Genomic DNA, 19,673 nt, shown 5'->3' on the forward strand with positions numbered 1-19,673 from the left:
ATAACGCGTGTCAGTCAATTTAAGGGCACCATTCTCTCCATCCGAGGGGGGAGGGTTCCAAATGACTACATTACATTTGCTACACGCTGGAAGGGATGAAGAAGGTAGTGTAACTGTTCCATTTCCTGTCTTGAGACGTTCGATCGAGTGTCGAGGGATCGAAGGATGCAAGGGCACGGGGCCCTTTTTTGTTTCTCTCGAACGGGTTCACGGATCGATTGCTGCAACCACAATCGGTGGTTCAGTCTTTTTTTATCGTTGGAAAGTTTTCCCTCCACTTTTTTTCTTCTTTCTTCAGTTCGTTCCGATGCACTTCTCAGCCGCGCGATGCCGCGTAATTCAAGCCCAGGTGATGATGATGCAACGATACCTTTTTCCGTTAGGATCAAGGGCCCCTTTACACACCGTTACACGCCGAAGGGCTTCCCGGCCGGCTTAGCCCTTTCACTGTCTCGCGTTTCCTCACCAGCGGGGGGGATTCCAAGGGGTTTCTACACAGCATACATAGGAGACACGCACTCGCTCTCTTTCACTTAAGCTAGACAGCGGGACAGCAGGAAACCCGTTCCCGTTGCGTTGGAAAGGATTCCCGCAGGTTTTATTAGTTTTCCCTAAGAGCTGCGCTACTTTACCGCGCACCACGGCTTTTGACGGTGGAACATATGTTTTATTTTATTAGGCCCACCCGTTCGATGTTTAGAGACATTAGTGGTCGTTCTGTTGTGGGGCAGCACAACTACTTCGCATCGTTATTTTTGTTATTTGACGTGTGAATTGATTTATCAGCTATTTAATGTAACAATAACATCAACGTAAACTGGCTACCATTTTAATTGTTTTTTGTTGTTATTTTTGTTGGTTGAATCGTTGATTCATTGTTGTTAGGACAATGGTTAGATTGAAGCTTTAAACTGTACAAAAAAATTATGCAAATATGTTTGGAATCATATCAATGATGTCATTTAATTTGATTTATTCAAAACTGAAATCATATCACATCTATTTGCAGCATTGAGGTTTGTGTTAGATTTTGCATTGTTACTTAGTATTTGCGTTTAAAGTTTTTTTTAACAATCCAAAACTATGAAACAATCGTTTAGAACTTTAGTAGGAAAAAACAGAAAGATGTTGAATAAAATAAGCAGTTGAGGTGGGATCAAATGGATTGAAGGTATTAGATATAAAATTAAGAATTAAGATCGATTAACGGCTCAGTATACGAAGCTAAGAAGTTAATTTAAACTGCTTCCCTGAACTATTAATTGATTGACCAGGCCAAGTAAATTATGACTACGATCTAAATTCTTCAATTTCTTCCTACGTTCTACCTTCAATTTTTAGCTGTTCTACGTTGAGGTCTTGACAAATATGAACAAGACATTCAAAGGTAATTTAACTTACTGCTTGTTAAGGTCAACATTGCAGTTTGAGCTGGGAAAGTGCAAGGAGAACCCTCAATATTCAATAATTCAATTCGATCACGAGCAAGCGAGTTAACCATTCTATTGAATACATAAGGCATTTCTAGTAATAATCAAATATTTTATCAACATTGTTTAGCATTCTAGAAAAATAAGAGTCTAGAGATAGTAACAAAATAATTTCATTATTCTTACTATAAAACCGCTCTTCAAACTCTCCGATCGAAATGAGGATTTAATTCTTTTTTTATGATTTAGACACAAAAAAACCTCAATAAAAGAGTACCCGCGTTCTATCAAAACGCTAAAAAGAAAGAATATTCCCCTTGAAAGACTTCCTCTTGCCATTCAAATCGCCATATCACACACACACACACTGCAGCCTTGAGAAACATCAATCGAGAGCGTATCGTGGTGAAGGCTAGAAAGAGGTGCCTTTCTACACCTCCCCCCCTACCAATCTACCTTCAATTCGTCGTCCAGAGTGTTTCCGTTGTTCACTTCATTAATTGAGTTGAGAACCACCGCACGCCATGGCCACCAGCATCCACACCAGGAGGCTAAAGCCCACGAACGAATCGCTTCCGGTGGACGAACAAAACCGAATATTACTCCGTGATGAAGTGCCCGCACTTGAAAGGAACTACTTATCGGTTTGGGGCGGAGTATTAACCTCGGCGAGCGAGCGGAACGGGCACAATGGGGAAACAGAACGGTGCGGAGACGCGATCGTGATCAAAAACCGTTACATCAAGGACCACCACCGTGTGGACTGGACCGGTTCCGTTGAGAGGATTACGTTCGTCGAGTGTATACGTTTGAGCTTGTGTAAATTTGTGTTCTTTTTTTCTACTTCTTCTTTTGTCCACGGTGAGCGGTTAATTTTATTGCCACTATAAAGAACAGAAAGGAAAGGAATGAGTTTCAATAATAAAGAAAAAAAATCCCCCGAAACCTCATATTAAAATACCACCTCGCTGGTGTGCGGCCGCGCTCACTGTGTGTTTGTGTGTATGTACGCGTGGGTTGGTGCGTGCGGCCTTACGGTTTACTTCCTTTGCTAATTTGTTCTCATTTTAATGTTTGAAAGCAGGTTTTTCATGTTATGTCGGCCTTTTTTTTCGTCTTGCTACTGATTTCCACTCTTCCCTTGAGCGGCAAAAGCAACTCTATCAAATCACCGTGAAAACAGAATGTCCTTTTTCGTCTGGGTTACTGCTTCTTTCTTTTTCGCTCCCTGCTCACCCGGAGTGTTGGTCGAAGGCTTCGGGTTGTTCGTGCCTTCGCGAACAATTAATACTTATCTTTGATTCGTGTTCGTCTTTTTCTCCCGCTGAAGATCATTTCCATGGTGCCTTAATGCTCCGTGCCTTTGAAATCAGCGGCTTCTTTTGTGAGTGTCTCTGCTTGAGGCACACGGTGCTACTGGTGGATTGTCCATGATGGTCCATTGCTGAGGCTTTTTTGTAGGTACTTTGCACCAGTATCCGGGAACGGGATGCTGGTTGAAGGGCGAGTCCGTCTGCTCAGCAGAGGTAAAATGCGGGTGCCAACGAGTACCAGCGCTGTCGAGCACCAGCAGCATCTCCCTGCGGTGGAAAAGCACCATTCTTCAAAGGTATGAAAAAGCGCCCGCGAAATGGAAATTAAAAATTAAATCATAATAATGGAAGAAGCAACCTCAGATCATCAGCAAACAAAAAAGGATGCCTAGGGGTGACCAATGGAACAATGATGAAACGGGGTTGCTGTAAGTGATTGCCAGCAAAGGAGAGAAAGATGTTTTCTGAGCTGCAAAGTAAACCGTTTGATATTAATTGTGAGAGACTGCTAACTTTAACTATTCAACTTGCCTGAGTCAAGAATATTGGAATAAGTTTTGTATGATTGTCCATTCTTCGACCCTTCACAACAATTTTACTATTGAATTGTCCATATTCTTAATTATTTACTAAACAAAGTAATCATACAGTACTAACTGAACTATCCGATCGAAAAACCAGCTTTGAGCAAGTTTTCCCAACATTAAAATAAGTTTTTTATGATGTTCTATAATGTCCTATGAGGTTCTAATGAGATTCACTATAGACAAAAAGACGCAATATTTGACTGTTCTTGTTTGATGTGTCCTGTACAATAAGCTAAAATATTTTGATAAGTGTTGATCTTGACGGTTTTTATTTAGTGTAATTTTTTTATTTGATTAAAACTAGAATCTAGAAAAAATTAAAGAATTCTAGATTTGTTAATTTTATCCAAAATAGGCAAGAGGTATAGTAGGCCAGTAAGATCTTTTTAGCTTCTACTTTCTATCCAATTGATTAAATTCATTATCATTTCAGTTAAATGGTGTAGAGCTTCTGCAAGGCTTTATACACAAGAGTTCAAGCTACTTTGTCTCGTAAAGATATTAATTGCAAATTCAAGTAGAATTCATTGTTTTAGATAAGAGTTAATGTTCCATTTGTCAAGAATCAATACAGCCAGTAGGTCACTTCATCTCTGCATAGTTATTATTCCATCAAAACCTCCTTCGTATTGTCCCAACACCAACCTATCCTTCTAATTTGCCATCATCGAATACTTCCGGATCAGTTCGAACAATGTCAGCAAGTAGGGCGACCCAAAATTCGTAACACAATCCTGCGAAAGGGTCACAGACAGATCACTCCAATCAAATACGATCACAATCTACATCGAATGCGGGTGGAAACATGGCCGCTTTTTTCCAACAACGTCCAGAAAAAAGGGTTTCCACCTTTCACCACAAACTAATGATCGTTCTACATCGAGCTCTACCTGTGCTTGTGTTGTTAGAAAGAGAGAGAGAGAAAGAAGAGAGCAAAAAAACCCTTCCCCAAAACAAGACAGATCGTTCATCGTGATGATAAAATCGTTTGGCTCAATACGAAGGAAAAGAGGATTAGAAAAGTAACCTGTTCCACTGCGGTTCAATCAACAGAACACAGAGCGCATCGATCATCCGCCTCGGTCTGCACTGTGTATTTGCACTGAAGCACTGAAAAATCAATTATCGCTAATCGTGTTTAAGGACCCTTTCTGTGTTTCTTCTCCACTGCTGGGCTGTTTGCAAAAAAAAAACGAAACCCTTTCGAAATCGAACCCATACTCCATTAGCTACAAACACAAAAGACCTGCTGTATTCCAGGTAGTCGGTAGGGGTCCTTCATGTTTTTCCCCTTTACTTTCTTCCATATTCGCAAGCCCCTTTCGAAAACCCCTTTTGGGCAGCAATCCTTTCACTGTTCCTTTTACGCTAAGGGCTTATGCACTTGTTTCACTTGCCCGAGGTAGAAACCCTATTTGCGATCGATGATGGGAAAGGGACCGAACAGCTAACAGAGAACGGAACGGAAACAATCGTAAAAAGGGTTTTTGGACAAGGCTTAGGAAAATCAATCAAAACAATCGTTGATCGATTTCCGCAATACCAACACACAGAAAATAAAACATAAAAGGTAAAAGGGAGTGCGCGGCCATTAATAAAACCGTCAACCATTAATGGGTTAAGAGGGGACACACAAAGGAAGGGTGAATATGGGCAAAAAAGGGTTCCGGAGAAGCAGGTAGTCGGAAAAAGGGTAATCCTTTGGCCGCTTGCTTCAGACAAGTGTATATAGCCGATGCGTATTTCTATGTGTGCGCATGGGAGCGTACTACCGCACCACACCAACCCTTTCAAGCCCAATCGTTACGAGCTGGATTGGTGCCCATAAAATCTGCGGTAGGTCTAGGTGCGTTTTTATATGTGTTTATGCTTTTATATACGCACATCGCCAAAGGGGTTAAACACACGCATTCGCTCCTCTGCCCGCATTGGTAAGCATGGAAGAGGGGAGACAGACTGAGACCGAGGACGGAAGCAAAGGGGTTGATATATGTGTGTCACCCTTTCGAAACATAAAACCCTTTCCCGTGTGTGTATGTGTGTGTTTGAGCTGTACGCTTGCGCAATGAAGCAAAGCACGTGGCGTCGTTTCGATGGCGCGCCTCACGAATGTGTCGTTATTTATAACGTGCGATGCTCTTTCCTGCCCATAAAAAAGGGTTAGATGCTGCTCGGTGCTCGGTGCTAACGATGGCGGTTTGCCGTACGTGTCGGTGAGAAAAAAGGGGTAATGAGCTGTGCGCGGTAGAAAATGGCGTCAGTGAATAATGATGTGTCAACAAAGGGGTAATGGCTTTATTCCATTGGTTGTTCTCCCGGTAAGAGGCCATATTTTATTGAAGGTGTTTTGTTGTATTTGTTTATGGTGTTGATTGGGCAAATAGAGTGTAAATAATGTTTCAAAAAAATCTTTCCGGTGTTGTAAGTCTCATATAGATTGTTCTCCTTTTATTTCACAGAATAATGACTAATTGCTTAGCAAAATATTTTATTGTTAGATATACATTATAAATATAGTAAGTATCATAACAAACAATATTTACCAAAAAAAAAATTGTTTTTTATTCTTCAAAGCTTTTACATTAAAAATAAAAATATTATTTAAACAAATGAATCACTCCAGTTTCATATAATAACATCGTATTAATCCAAAACAAATCAACTTTTTTTACTTGCCGTCCCTGTATCCCAGTGAAGTAAACTAGATCAAAATACTAGCTGAAAAACATTGCAAGGCATCCATTCGTTTTTATAGTTCCCTATATAAAGAAATAAAATATCAATAACCATCTGAAATAACCACCGCAACAGCTCTTCAAAAACCCGCACCAACTAGCAGCTTCCAATTGCGTTTCATCGCGTTCAAATCGGCAACAAAAGTTGCCAAAAAAGAAGTAAATACACACACACAAACACAATGCCGTACGTATCGAGCAACCCCTCGATAAAACACCCAACAAGCCATGGCTACCCCCTTTACCGATCAAACCCCTCGCTAAAAGGGAAAACGCCCGACCAGGCCCGACTCACCCGTAGTTTCGCATATGTGCAATAAAAACCGTAACGACTTAAATTTCTGCCAATTCAACCATTTCCGACCGAGCGGAAGGAAACGGTCCACTCGTTTAGGTTCGAAACGAAAAACCGGCCCTGCCCGTTATGCCGGAAAGCGCTGTCGATTCCGATTGTGCAAAGGGCGGCCCCAGGGCGGTGGAAATAAAACAGAGGGATGATGTGAAAACCGTGGAAATCGAATCGCCGAATCCTTTAAGTAACCCGTTGCGGCATTGCGTTACGGTACCGGGGGGAGGAGGTGGGCCCAGGTTCAGGACAACCATGTACCAGTGGGCAAAGCTATGTGCGCAACACCGCAGTACGCACACACCGTTAACTGAAAGAAAACTGTATGGAATGACAAAAAATAACAGACTACGGAGGAAAACCCAAATAACAAAAAAAGGGAATGTGTGGGCTCGGCTAGGTTTGTGTGCAGCGGGGCTAAAAAGGGGTTGCTTTTGGAGCAAGATTTACTGCCCTCACGTAAACGAATAGTGGAGGAGTGAGTCTCCGCAGTGACTTGGTTCGGGTTTTGCTCGTTAACAAAACCGAAATTTGGGGAAAATCAAAGAATCAACGAAGTGAAGGGGTTTTCTGATGCACGCGCAACTCGTACTCTCACAGCGAAGGAAAAGGGGATTTTTATATTTTCCTTTACTTTCGTTTTTACGTCCCTTTGTGCGCGTGTGTGTCTGTCCCAGTGAAATGGGGATACCAATTGGCTATGTATCAGTGTCCAACAGCGTGTGCAAGCGGTGGAAGGTAAGGCGTCTATGAGGGTCATAAATTTTTGATAGAAGGATTTGACCGCATTTTCCCTTTCGTTTTGCGTTGCGCATATTACCAAAAGACCTTACTCTTTCATTGTTTGCTTCTTATCATCCAAACGCACAATGGGGCTCCCATTTTGATGCTGTTGGCCTACCAGGAAAATTTGAAAATAAGCAATGCCACAATCCGCGCAATGCCACAGTACGCACAATCCGATTGGTTTTGTTGGGAAATAAAATGGAAAAATTACGCGAGCCCAGCAAAACAACATCACCACGAGGAAAGTCTTCCTTGTTGTGGCAAGCAAAGGGATAAGAACACTCTTTATCTTGGTTTTCTCCCCCCGCATTCAAACAATTTACTGCGCAAGGGGTTAGGCTTTTCCCGACCCTATATCAACGAAGGCATTGTTTAATCTCTTCAATATTGAGCTCTTCTTCCCTTAGCTCCGTTCCATCGAATCCCCAACAAGAAAACAGCCCACCCAGACAAGCTGTTACTGCTGTTCGTGATGAAAATTCCTTTTCACATAAAAGTGAGAAAAGAGGTAGCCAAGGGCGTGTTGTTGTCGAAAAGGGGAATTTTCCTTCCTAAACCTTCCCGTTTCATTTCGAGATGATTTTTCCTCCTGTTTTGCGGTGCAGGAAGTTTTTACAATGATAACAACGAACGAAACAGAACCACACACACACACTCACAAAAACAGTACAAAACATTCGATCAAAAGGGGAACAATATCCTACAGGATTAACAACAACAGCAACTTGCTGTCCTCCTTTGCAATTTTTGGAAGTCCAGCCCGATGGTTTCGGTGGAACAATAGGATGGGGAACGGGGTAGCGATGGTGTGGATCTTCCGAGCTACTAGGAAGAAGACGAACGCAGTGAAAGCATAAATTTATCATTCAGAATAACTCCTTTCTTGCTTCTTTTTTTGTGTCTTTTCTTGGTGAATTCTATGTTTGCTCTGGCACGTCTCAAGTGTGGTTCGAATTTCGCTCGAGCTCACTAACAAACTGCCTGATCGATCGTCCTAGAGGTTAGAGTTAATGTAGAAAGTTTTTACGAATAAAATTTAATACATCTTTTATGGCTTTATTTCTGTACTAAACTCTGTGCAACAAGTAAGTTTAATTTTTAATTTGTAAAACATATTGTTTGCTCCTAATGTTGCAGTTCTTATCGTAAAAAATAACGATAAATCAAACATTTCAACTATAAATTAAGTCACACATTATTGTCTAACGTATAACCGATGAGTTATTGTTTCATCCCAAATCAAAGTCATTGCTTAACAAATAAAAGCCCAAATATATTTAAAATTGAACTATTATTGTCCTTTTACTGATAGTTCCTTGGTTTCTTGAGATTAAAGATAATTTATTTTGAATTGACAAATAATCGAAATTTTCGGGTAATATTAACGAGCTATTTTTTACCTTATTTTACACCCATCTATCCTTATTAGCCTGAATACTCTACTTTTTCTTTTTTACTCTTTATTGTACTTTTATTTTCAAGAGGAATAATTTTTTCCCAAAAATAGTAAAATTTAGTAAATGCAATCATAGCGAAACATAGAAAAGATTCATTCCTTTTCCTCAAAATAAGAATAGTAAGCGATCTGCCCTCGACTTTGCCCGGAATGAAATACGAGAAAATTATAGGTAGACTTTCCCCGAGCAAAAGGGTGACCCATCAAAGTAACCAAAAGAAAACCATCCGCCACACACATGCACACAGGCCATTGCCAGCGTCGTTGTTGCTTTCACCCTCCTTCTACTTTTTTTTTTTTTTGAGGGAAGAAAATGCTCCCGTCAGCGGCCACCACATCTCCCTGGAAAGTTTTCCTTCTTCCATTCTTCTCCCCGCCCGAAAGACGAACATCCCGGAAGCAGCGCAAAAAAAGGGAAGTTTGATAACACGGAAGAAGTGTGTGTGGGAGAGTGTGCGCGGGAAAAGGGATAAAGAGAAAACTTATCACCCCCTTTGGAATCCGAACCAGGGCCCCCCGCTGCTGCTACGAGAGAGAGAGCGAGGATTGTGTTTCACTTTCGCTTTTCTTTTCGCCAGGCCGTTCACCGCACCGGACGGGCCAATCCATCTCTCTGCTACGACCAGGACGCCGACGACGACGACGACGACGGTGACGTTCCGACAGGGTCAAATGAAAACGAAACACTAAACCCCGTTGCAGCAGAGCAACCCTTGCCCTTGCCTATCCTGCTTCCGGAGGGTGAGTGCGAGTGTGTGTGTGTCTGATTGTGTGTTAGTCTGTGTGTGGAAAGAAAGAGTAAGGCCGAAAGTACATAAAACTCTCGAACCCCTCGGTGATGCGCCGTGTTGGGTGTTGGTGGGTGTGCGCTCGGAGGAAAAAATCGAAACGGGAGAATCGAAAATCGCAAAACCCAACCGACCGTTTCCATTTCGGTTTTCCCGCCAGCCGTACGGGTGGTAGACTCCAGATGACAGCCATAACGAGGGAAACTCCGGCACCGAATGCGAAAGGATCAAAGTTTCCCGCTACTAACCCCTCGCGCCAAACGAAGAAGCAACACACAGAAAAAAAGAAAACATCAACACAGGCACCCAGGTGGGTGGTTGGGAGAGTGGGCAGTGGTGTAGGCTGGTAGGAAAGGAGCACACCCTTACGCGCACGCTGGCCTACCGAGATGATGGAACTTCGGAACCCGAATATAATAAGGGTTAAATACGAGAAATCATATATACGGCAGTTTATGTTTTTCTTTTGTTGCGCTTGCCTACCCGAATAAAAAGGGGGACATTTAGTGGGCTATGTGCGTATGTGCGTGTATGTGTGTGTATTTTGAAGCATCAGGAAAATGGCCGGCATTGAAAATCCGTTTCCCGGGAGACCCCGGGGTAAGCATTGGTTGGGAAACAGTCCCCCTTTTCGCACAGCAACGCAACAGTAGGGAAAGGATGAACCCGGGGCACGATTGGAGAAGTTTTAGATCCACATTTTCAGCCGCAGCCACCCACAAAATGGGTAGAGTGGGATGGAGAAAAGCCCTTCGTTCCGAACGGGGTGGATTGGTGGGTAGAAGATTTACGAGATAGCAGCATCCCGGTCGCTTAGGGTGGAGTCATTTTGGGTTGTTTCTTTTCCCTTTTTTTTTTGCTTTTATTCTCTGGGACAGAAAATCGAAATATAATGTGACCTTTGGCGCTTTGGCCGAATGTGTCTCATGAAATTAACTTTTGATGGCTATTAATCGGCGAGCCTTTTGCTTATTTATAACTGTTTAATATGTTTCTCGCACTGCAGATGCCGTTAAAGTGCCAGAGGCAGTTTAATTCATTATTACTCCCTTTTTGCAACATAATATCATTGAATGATGCAACAAATTAAAAAAAGCATATACTAGAATTACAGTCCGTATTATTTAAATTGACCCAAAATGTTTTCACCGTGAACAAAGCGGTGAATCACAAGGAAATGCATTTAATTTATTAAATTAATATTGTGTGTAGTCTAGATCGTTGGGGAATTGAATATCCTTTCTTTTGGTGTACGATAAGCTAAATTCTGAAAAAAGTTAATGAAATATAGCAGAAAACCACAAAATTTCACGTTCAATTGCGGGCTATATGTAGGACTGTCTTGAATGGTGGGCCATCGGAATCGTACCCACGGCTCGGAATCGCTTCCGAGCATTGCTACTCCGGCTCTGATTCCGACGAATTCAAACCGTCGATTCCGCCCAGAGCCGCCCGGAGCCGTCGGAGCCGTTCGGAACTATCGGAGTGGTTGTAACAGCCTGAAGTCTGAACGAATCCGACGGCTAAAACCGGCTCCGTTGGTTACGACGGCTCCGACCGGCTCCAACGTTTTCGACGGCTAAAACCGGCTCCGGCTGCCGACTAGCGGCTCCGGACGGCTCTGGACGACTCCGAGTTCAGAATTTTGCACATACCTTCCGGAATCGCTTCCAATTTTTGCAATTCGGAAGCAATTCCGGATTTTTGTTGACCCAACACTAGACTGCCTGTCTTGATATGGTAATCAATAAGTCACTGAGAGGCAAGTCCAGACAGACAACGGTTGATATGCCACACAAGAAGAATAACAACTGGTTGAAATTAATCTGCAGTATAGTATACAGAATTGTCTTAATTTTATTAGATTAAGAACGATATTTTTAATATAAATCATATCCAGTTTGCTATGTATGATATAAATTATGCTTGAAGCTTTAAACAAAAATACGGTAATTACTTACAATTTTTATCATGTTTTGTATGATTCAATCGTACTATTTTTGTTGAAACTTAAGTTAAATATTTGAATAATATAACATTATACTACACTTTCCAACTCATTACCACCTTACAGTGTTTCGGCCATCATCGCTGTCCGTTTCCAATAACGCGTTCGAAAATTTCTCTAATAATTCCAAGAACCGGCACATAATTCTCTTTCCGACCCCATTCGTCCATCCACAAAGCAACCAACTCACCGATTCATCGATAAGCCTGATCGAGGCTCTATCGCATAACAAGACGATAAATTCATATTTAATCAGATTACTTCTCGGTCTCGTGCTTACGCGCGCTTCGCTTTATCAAACCAGCACAATCCCGGGCTCCCCAACAGGCCTCCCCTTCACGCACGCTGGCACACGCCGCACGCTTTAGCAGATCGTTAGTAGCGCGTGCCGGCAAAAGGTTAATTTCCTTAAAACGATACCCATCATTCCGGCGAAACCGGGAAGCGATACGTGTGTTCGATTTCAACACGACTTTTCCGGACACAAATTTCCTTACCTCCCCCGCACCGTTGGGTTTGGCAAAGCCACACCAAAAGGAAGAGGAATGTATGCATTTTCATTAACCCTCACATGGGGTTCGATTTGTCAACCCTCCGCGGTACTGGTTGACGCCCGTACGCTAATGAACCCACCGATAAAAAGAGAAAGAGAGAGAAAGCAGAGAGTCTTTCGCCCCGGCTTTACCTAGGCTAGCTAGTGCGTGCTACCGAAGGGTGGCCCTTTAGCCATATCTTAGTCTCACCATCACGCATGTAAATTAATACATCCGTCAGACCAGAAACACCAGAAGGTCCTTGGGCGACCGAAGGGGAATTCATCGTTTTTTTTTCTCGGTTTTTACTTCCCTAAAGAAAGAGGAAGCTTCTCATTAAACAAAAACAAGCTAACAAGGAAGGCGCGTTGGGTGGAGGGGTTTCAAAAATAAAACTTCCTCCCCCAAAACAGCACCCCTTTTTGGGTGCGTAGCGTGCATGTGTATGGGTTTGCTCTCCGTTCTTACTTCCCATCGTTCGATTTAAAAGAGTCGTAAAAATATCATTTACTTTATTACGGGTCCAGGGAAGCGTGGGCGCGCTTCCCCGTGCTAGCTTCTCGAACCTTTTTTTTTGCCAGGAAGCAATCAAACGTTACAAAATGGCAGCGGTCACGCACCGTTGCAGCGCACCCGCACGCGACCAATGCGCCCAAACGGGGACCACGCGAGAACTCGTTCGAAAGGAGAGGCAAGAGTTAACTCGGAGCGGTCCCAACAGTCCCGTCGATCGAACTCTTCCCTGGGGAACGCTTCTAGAGGTACATCGGCTTGATTGAATATCGCGTGCCGGGGACGATGGTTAGATTTAGCTTAAGGGTTATTCGCCATCATCGGAATTGGAAGCGTTGTGCTTTATGCAACCAGCTACGGCTACCGCTTCGATGTCAACAACCTTCTGGGTGTCACTTGTCGTACGTGGCGTTGTTTCTGGCAAAAGAGCTCCATCCCAATGTGCTACGAGAACCAAAGGACAGAACTGGAATCTAGTTCTGATCTTCTCTGAATGATGCATACGTACACTCGAACTCGACTTCCCGTTTCGGAATAGACGGAACGATGACGTATGCCGTTGGGGCAATATGGATCCAAAAATAGACATCAACTCAGAGGGGTAGAGTAGTACATGCAGCGCTCAATCAGCCGGTACACGAGCCGGTGGTAACTCGATACGGAAAGGACGGGGGATTTGGACGGCGTAAAAATACACTAACCAACACCTTCGTGCTGGTTGGGCTGTTTTGGGGATGGGGAGTGAAATAGGTGACAAGTACGTATTTAATAGCTGCTTTTACGAAGATCCCATCACATCCCAACCCAGGGTGCAGGAATGAGGAGACTCCTTCAGAATAAGAAGGAACACACCGACATCATAAAAAACCACATACACACACACACGCCTCCAAAGGAAAACAACAACACCAAACTGCTTCGAATGGGGCGATGCATAGAGCAGGAATAAAAAAGCAAACACGCTTCAACCGATTCCTGCCGAGACGGCGGACAATGGTTCATCATTTATCTCCCTTCAAGAGGCGCAAGAAAACCCCCTCTCGAAATCACAACCATTCTGTGGCAACCGCAAGTAGCAAGATGCCGCTGCTGGGATGCTGTTCGGTTTTTTTTTGTAGTTGTTGTTATTCTTATGTACGAGCACGCGCGCGCGCTTCCCTTCCAAGAGCTAGATACCTCATTATGACCATCATCAGGGCAAGGTAGTGCGTATGTGCGCTGCGCCCATTATAAAAGCGCATCCACAGCGTATAAACAACGCAGCCGGGGAAGCTGGCGTGACCATGACAGCCAGTGGTAGCGCAGCAGCACCACTAGCACGCGACCAAACGCAGTAGCTCGGGGGATGTGATGCTCGTGGTCACATTAAAAAAAGTGTCAAAGTCATCGTTTTTTTCTCGTTCCTTCTCCCTTTGCTCTGTTCTTATAGGGTGGGCGATGAAATAAATAGACGAACTGGTTTAGCGTAAAGTGTCACTAGGAAGATTTATTTTCAAAAACGATGGTGGACCCGATGTGTAAGATCATTCGACTCTTGTAGGCTTATTTGTATGCGTGGACGTGTGTCTGCTGCTTATCGCGAGTACCGTCGGTGGAATCAAACACTGCCAATGGTACATTTCCGGCGGCAAAGGTAAAGGACACCGCACCGTTTGTTGGCCGCTTTAACCCGTCGGCGGAATGAAACCCGTCGGAAGAAATGAATCCTTTTTTCTTCCTGGCCTACTTATCACTGAGCAAATAGCTGCGGTTGTAAAAGGGTACACTTAACATTGCTTGGGATGGTTCTTTGCTGTATTGTGCGCTCTATAGATTCTTTGCCCCGAATTCGAACTTTGGTCAAAAATGTTCGGATCTTTTGGAGAACGAGTTTCTACAAGTATTTGTCTATTTGGTTATGTACACGAAAACAAAGTTGGCTGTACTGCAAACAAACGGGCGAGAAAAGGTTTCACCTTTAACGGAAAACAATAAAAATCCTAAAGAAACTCGGAATGATTTAGCAAAGATCGTTTCAATGTGAACATTTGCAACATATTTCCTTACATCGCTTTTGACATTTTCATAAGCAAACATTTCAAATAGTATCCCTAACACCGGTACACTCCCTTCTGGGAGTTTCCATCTGGAAATCATGTTGCAGAACAATGCATCGAATGCCGCGTGGTGGTCCGTCATTCAGGAGGCGAGTTATAGGCGTTTTGACACAAACATTTCCATCCAGCGCTACAACAATGTACTGCTTGATTTTAATACAGTACCACAGCAGAACTCAAGTCATCTCATTTCTGTGCCATTTTTTCACACATTTTGAGCAAACACACAAAACCCACTATGCCCGGTGGAAATGCATTTGAAATTAAATGCATAATGGGCATGGGAAAGAAATTGCAACCATTCACAACGCAAGGCCATTTTGAATTTGATGGTGTTGAAATGTCACTGTGTTTTTTCTGAAGTGTCATGCAGCGAACAATGCCACCAGAGCGTTTAGTTTTGTCACCTTCCGAACAAACGACGCGGGGCTTGGAACGTTGGCACGTTGGACGTGAAATCAAAATATGTTAATCATCGTGGTATTGAGTGGACATCAAGAAGTCCGGAGACCACACTGAGCGACTGAGGGAGAGAAGAAATGGCTTCGCAAGCCCCTCGACGACCGAACTCACCAAGGCGGGACGCAATGTCAAGAGTCATTAGAATTTTTTAATTGCACCAAATTCCTGCATCGATGCCTGCGCTATTTGCCTGTGTGGCACGTTACGCAGAATGCTCTCTCTCTTTCTCTCTTTTTTTGTTGGATGCTGAAAGAATGTTCACCAAACGGTTGACGAACGATGACGAGCCACCGCGTGATAGGGGAGGGAGGGAACACGCCTCAGCAGCACTCTCGAAGATCAAATAACATTTTAATGAAAACATTCGCCCCGAACATAAATTGGAAATTCAATCAATGTGTTTTTCGCACGCTAGAAGATGTTGCAGCAATCAGCTCAGATGGGAGCAAAGCATATTTGCACGAAGGGGAGAGGGTAGCGGAACAAGCGCTGGTCGGTACACGGTTGGCCATCGTAATACGCGATCCTCATTAACATTTTCCGGTGAAGTTAAAGTTGGTGGTGGTGGTGGTGGTGGTGGTGCGAAGGGATGCTCACCAAAACGTTAAAAGCGAATGGAACTTAGGACACTGAGCATTGAATTAGAGAATGTTGCGTTTGATGGTGCTTTAGATGATAGGAAAGTGGACAAAAAATCGGCTCCATGCCAATTGGTTGACGAGATGCACAGTGTGGGTTGATAATATATACCTAGAAGCTATAAAATAATGGTTAAAATACAAAAGCATGTATGAAGAAACAGGATATATTCAAAACAATTCTCTTCTTTCTTATCATTTTCCATCATCAACAATATATAGAACAACATATCCTAAATTCAATTTAACACCACTCCTAACATCAACCTAACCACTGTAATAGTCTCGCCCACATCGCTCACCATAGCAAGAATGTGTCGGCAAGATTCGACAACGCGCATCCCCCAACGGTGATACTTGAACGGCAAGCAATTCGTCAATTCAACACATCGGTCATACATATTTTAATAGCCTTTATGCTTGCTGAATTATTGAACAAGACGAATTTTTAATTCACACGATGCTGAACGGTTTCGGAGCCGTGTCCGTTCCGAGGGCGGTGAACGAATTTCCCAATGTTGTCTCTTCCCAGTCGAGGCAAGTTTGCGGACGACACGCGTTGTGACATGATGCTGGAGATTCATGATGATGATGATAATGATGACGATGATGGTGGTGGTAGTGATGGTGATGTTGATGAAGAACAGTTTCGATTCCGGGAAAACAAACTCCGGCTTTCATCTGAGTAGCAATCGAAGTGAAATAATTTGAAGCAAGCATCATCCCATATCATATCATGAGGGCAGCGTTGGGGACAGTGCCTTTAGATGTGCGTTTAGAAGTGAAAATTTAAAGAACTTGTCGTTGGGAATTTCTAACGAAACGATAGGTTAAATAAGGTTCAATCACACCTAAAACTCTTAGCATGTGTTTCTGGTAAAACGGTTCAACTGGGGTACCTTTCATACCATACGTCATGAAAGAAATGGGCACCAGGTTCAACCTTTGATAATGGCTTCACCATTTCACCATCACCACACACCATGCTCCCTGTTATTTAAGGGTCATCTTAAATACACCATTTCCTTCCACCCTCGTAAGCAGTGGCAAAAATCGATACCGAAAATGCTTTATAAACAAAAAAAAAATGCCCAACCCTATCCACCCCAGCCACCAAAACCAATACCTCAAGGGACATAGAGCGACCACCACGGGGTTTTTGGGGTTGAAAACTTTATCTACCATTCCCGTTACGCTTCTTCCGCTGCGCTATATATGTACAGTCAGTTGAGTGTCCCGAGTGAGAGAAAGGGGAAAATGGCGGAATCTTTATATTCTTGCCTTGAGAAATCAACCCCCAACAAGCTGACACAATCCGTTCCTTCTACTAGGCCACCCTGTTCCCTTCATCCGCCAGGAAAAAGAGAACTGGCTTCTCTACGCCCTTTATTCCGGTGGGGAGTGTTCCTCCACCTACACCACCTCCCATCAACAAAAGGGCTGAAATAATAAATCTTACCCTTTTTGTTATATTGCCTCACGCGTGCGTTACGACCCATTTGGGGCGGATGGCAAGCGTGCGTGTGTGTTCAGTCGGTCACATGTGTCCCTTTTCCGGATGTGTGTATGTGTGTATGTGGCCAGGGGAGATAACAGGAAGGCCAAACGCACTGTCCGAATAAGCGAAGGGAATGGGGACATTCACACACACACACACATACGCCGAGAGAGGCATACGCACACACATGGAAAGGTTTCGACCTGTGTTACGAGATACGGCCACTAACGCAAAACGAAAATCGCATTAATCACATCCTGGAAAATATTATTGATTGCGAAACGGTTTTACGACGGCTCGGGTGTGTGTGTGTGTGTGTGTGCTCTAGGGCGCTCCGTTTTGTTTTGTGGGGGGCCACAGACGGTATGGACGAACGGAGTCGGGGACGCTTTGATGATTGACAGAAGAATCGTGTGCGGGGATGCTGAATAGGAGGGGAGCGGAGTGGTTGACATGGTTGAGGAGGGCTAGCGAAAATCCTTTCTATATGCTGCAACGGCAAGGGTACTAGTGTGGAAGCATCTTCATGTACGGAAATGTTTGTAAATAAAAGAGAGCAAGATTGTCCACAATTTCCATTGGTTGAAATTGAGTAAAACCAAACAAAACTTTCCATTATTTGCTTGCTTTGTAAATTAAGAACGTTTTTTGTCTATTTTTTAAATTAATATTAGAGAATCTCGTATTGGTTTCCATTGATAAATATTTTGAGTTTATTTTAATAACTTTTTATGTAATCTTTTTCATTTCTTCCCCTTTTTTAGCTTTTGTTTGTTTTTCTTTTGCATTTTAGTTTATTAGCTAGCTTTAAGTTGTCTGTAAATTACATTTCATTCTTTCTTTAATTATTTCTTTCAGGAATTTATTTCCACGTTTATATTTCTTTGTTTCTTTGTTGTATCAAATCAGTTATTACTTGACTTGATTTGGTTGTTTAATACTTTCTTTTATTTTGCTAACTATTTTTTTATTTTTTTGCACGAGTTTCATTATATAATATGTTTAATGTATAAATAATAGGTTGTCAAGTATTTTTACATTTATGTTAAGGCTTATAATGAATTTGTGTTTTATATTTCATCTCCAAAATGGAATTTTTCTATATTACTGTTCACTATTTTAATAGCAATGAAGCTTCCTTTGGGTTGAAACAAAATTCAATAAAAACAAACAACCCACAGCATCCCCTTTTACTAACGAACTTGCCAGGCTGAGCAAGCTGAGCAAGCGAAAATAAAACGGTAACCAACATAACATCCCTCCCCGAACCGGAAACCTTCGCCTTGTCAGACTGACCACCCTTGTTCCAACACACACTGCGCTCAGATACGTACGGTGTAGAAATGTAGTTCAATCCCAAAGGTTCCTCCTGTTTCCTCCCCTTTCGACGATCGAAAATAAAGAAATAGACCATCAAAAGCGAAAGGGATGAACGGAAAACAGGGCGAAATTCGCAACTCATTCATCACGTACGTAACCCCTTGTGCGGCATCGTTATGTGATGCGTCCGATGCGTCCTTCCTGATCCACCACCCATCCACCCATCCACCCAGTCACATTGCTTTTTATGACTTTCCTTCCTGATGCGTACTAGCACCGTCGTCTCTCGGACCCTTTTCCACACAAACTGCCCACAAACACACATACACACCCCCCAAACACAACCGCTGTGTTATGTGAGCATGTGTAACGTAACGTGCCAGAACCCATCAGCAGCGAAACCCACATTATGTACACGTTATCCTTTATCCTTTCACCTCGCCGGAAAAGTGAGAGTTGAAAGCACAACACATACAAGTCCGGTCCAATTCCTAGCTCCCCCGCTTCGACGGACGGTCTTCCGTGTTTGTGTCCACCCCCAGACGAACCACTGCGGCGTGCGTGAGGAAGAAAATCGAAAGCAAAACCCCCCGCAACTGAACCCTTTTTATGGCATTTCGTTGCTGCGCGTTGCTTCGTGCTCTGCTTTTTTTTCGTTCTACAGGAACAAGGGGAGCAAAGAGGGTCGCTGGAGACCTTTGGGGGTAGGAAGCGATGGAGGTGAAAGCGAAATCCTTTCGCTGTGTCGGTTCGGTGTGTTCCATTGTCAGTGTCACCATCACTCATTGGGTTGGACGGGAGTGTGCGTGTTGTGCGTGGTGAAAAGGTATGAGGGAGGGCAGCGCTAGGAGTATGTGAAGAAGATAAACGAACCTGTCGAGTTCCGCAGTCGAGTCGCCTGCCTTTTGTCGAGACACTAACCAACCGGAATGTGGGTGAGTGCGTGAGTGGGTGGGTGCGAAAGATTGCAATCATTCTCTTCCTTTACTGACGCTGCGCGAGATTTTTACAGCCCCACACCAGGGAGAAGATACATAAAAATACGCACGGAAACATAAAAATAAACACATACACACTAGGCGGGTGTTTGTGTGTGTAGCAAAACTTCGGTAAGAAAACGGGAATAGAATGAGACGCATTTGCCCCGTTACTTGTGTTAAAGAG

General features: G+C 43.3%; 1 protein-coding gene across 1 annotated transcript in view; it reads right to left on the reverse strand.

The window, feature by feature from the left end:
- Positions 1-19,673, reverse strand: part of LOC120900289 (phosphatidylinositol phosphatase PTPRQ) — a 190,992-nt gene that overhangs the window by 60,209 nt on the left and 111,110 nt on the right. The window lies entirely within an intron of this gene.

Source organism: Anopheles arabiensis, chromosome 3 (assembly GCF_016920715.1).
Source record: "Anopheles arabiensis isolate DONGOLA chromosome 3, AaraD3, whole genome shotgun sequence".
Lineage (NCBI taxonomy): Eukaryota > Metazoa > Arthropoda > Insecta > Diptera > Culicidae > Anopheles > Anopheles arabiensis.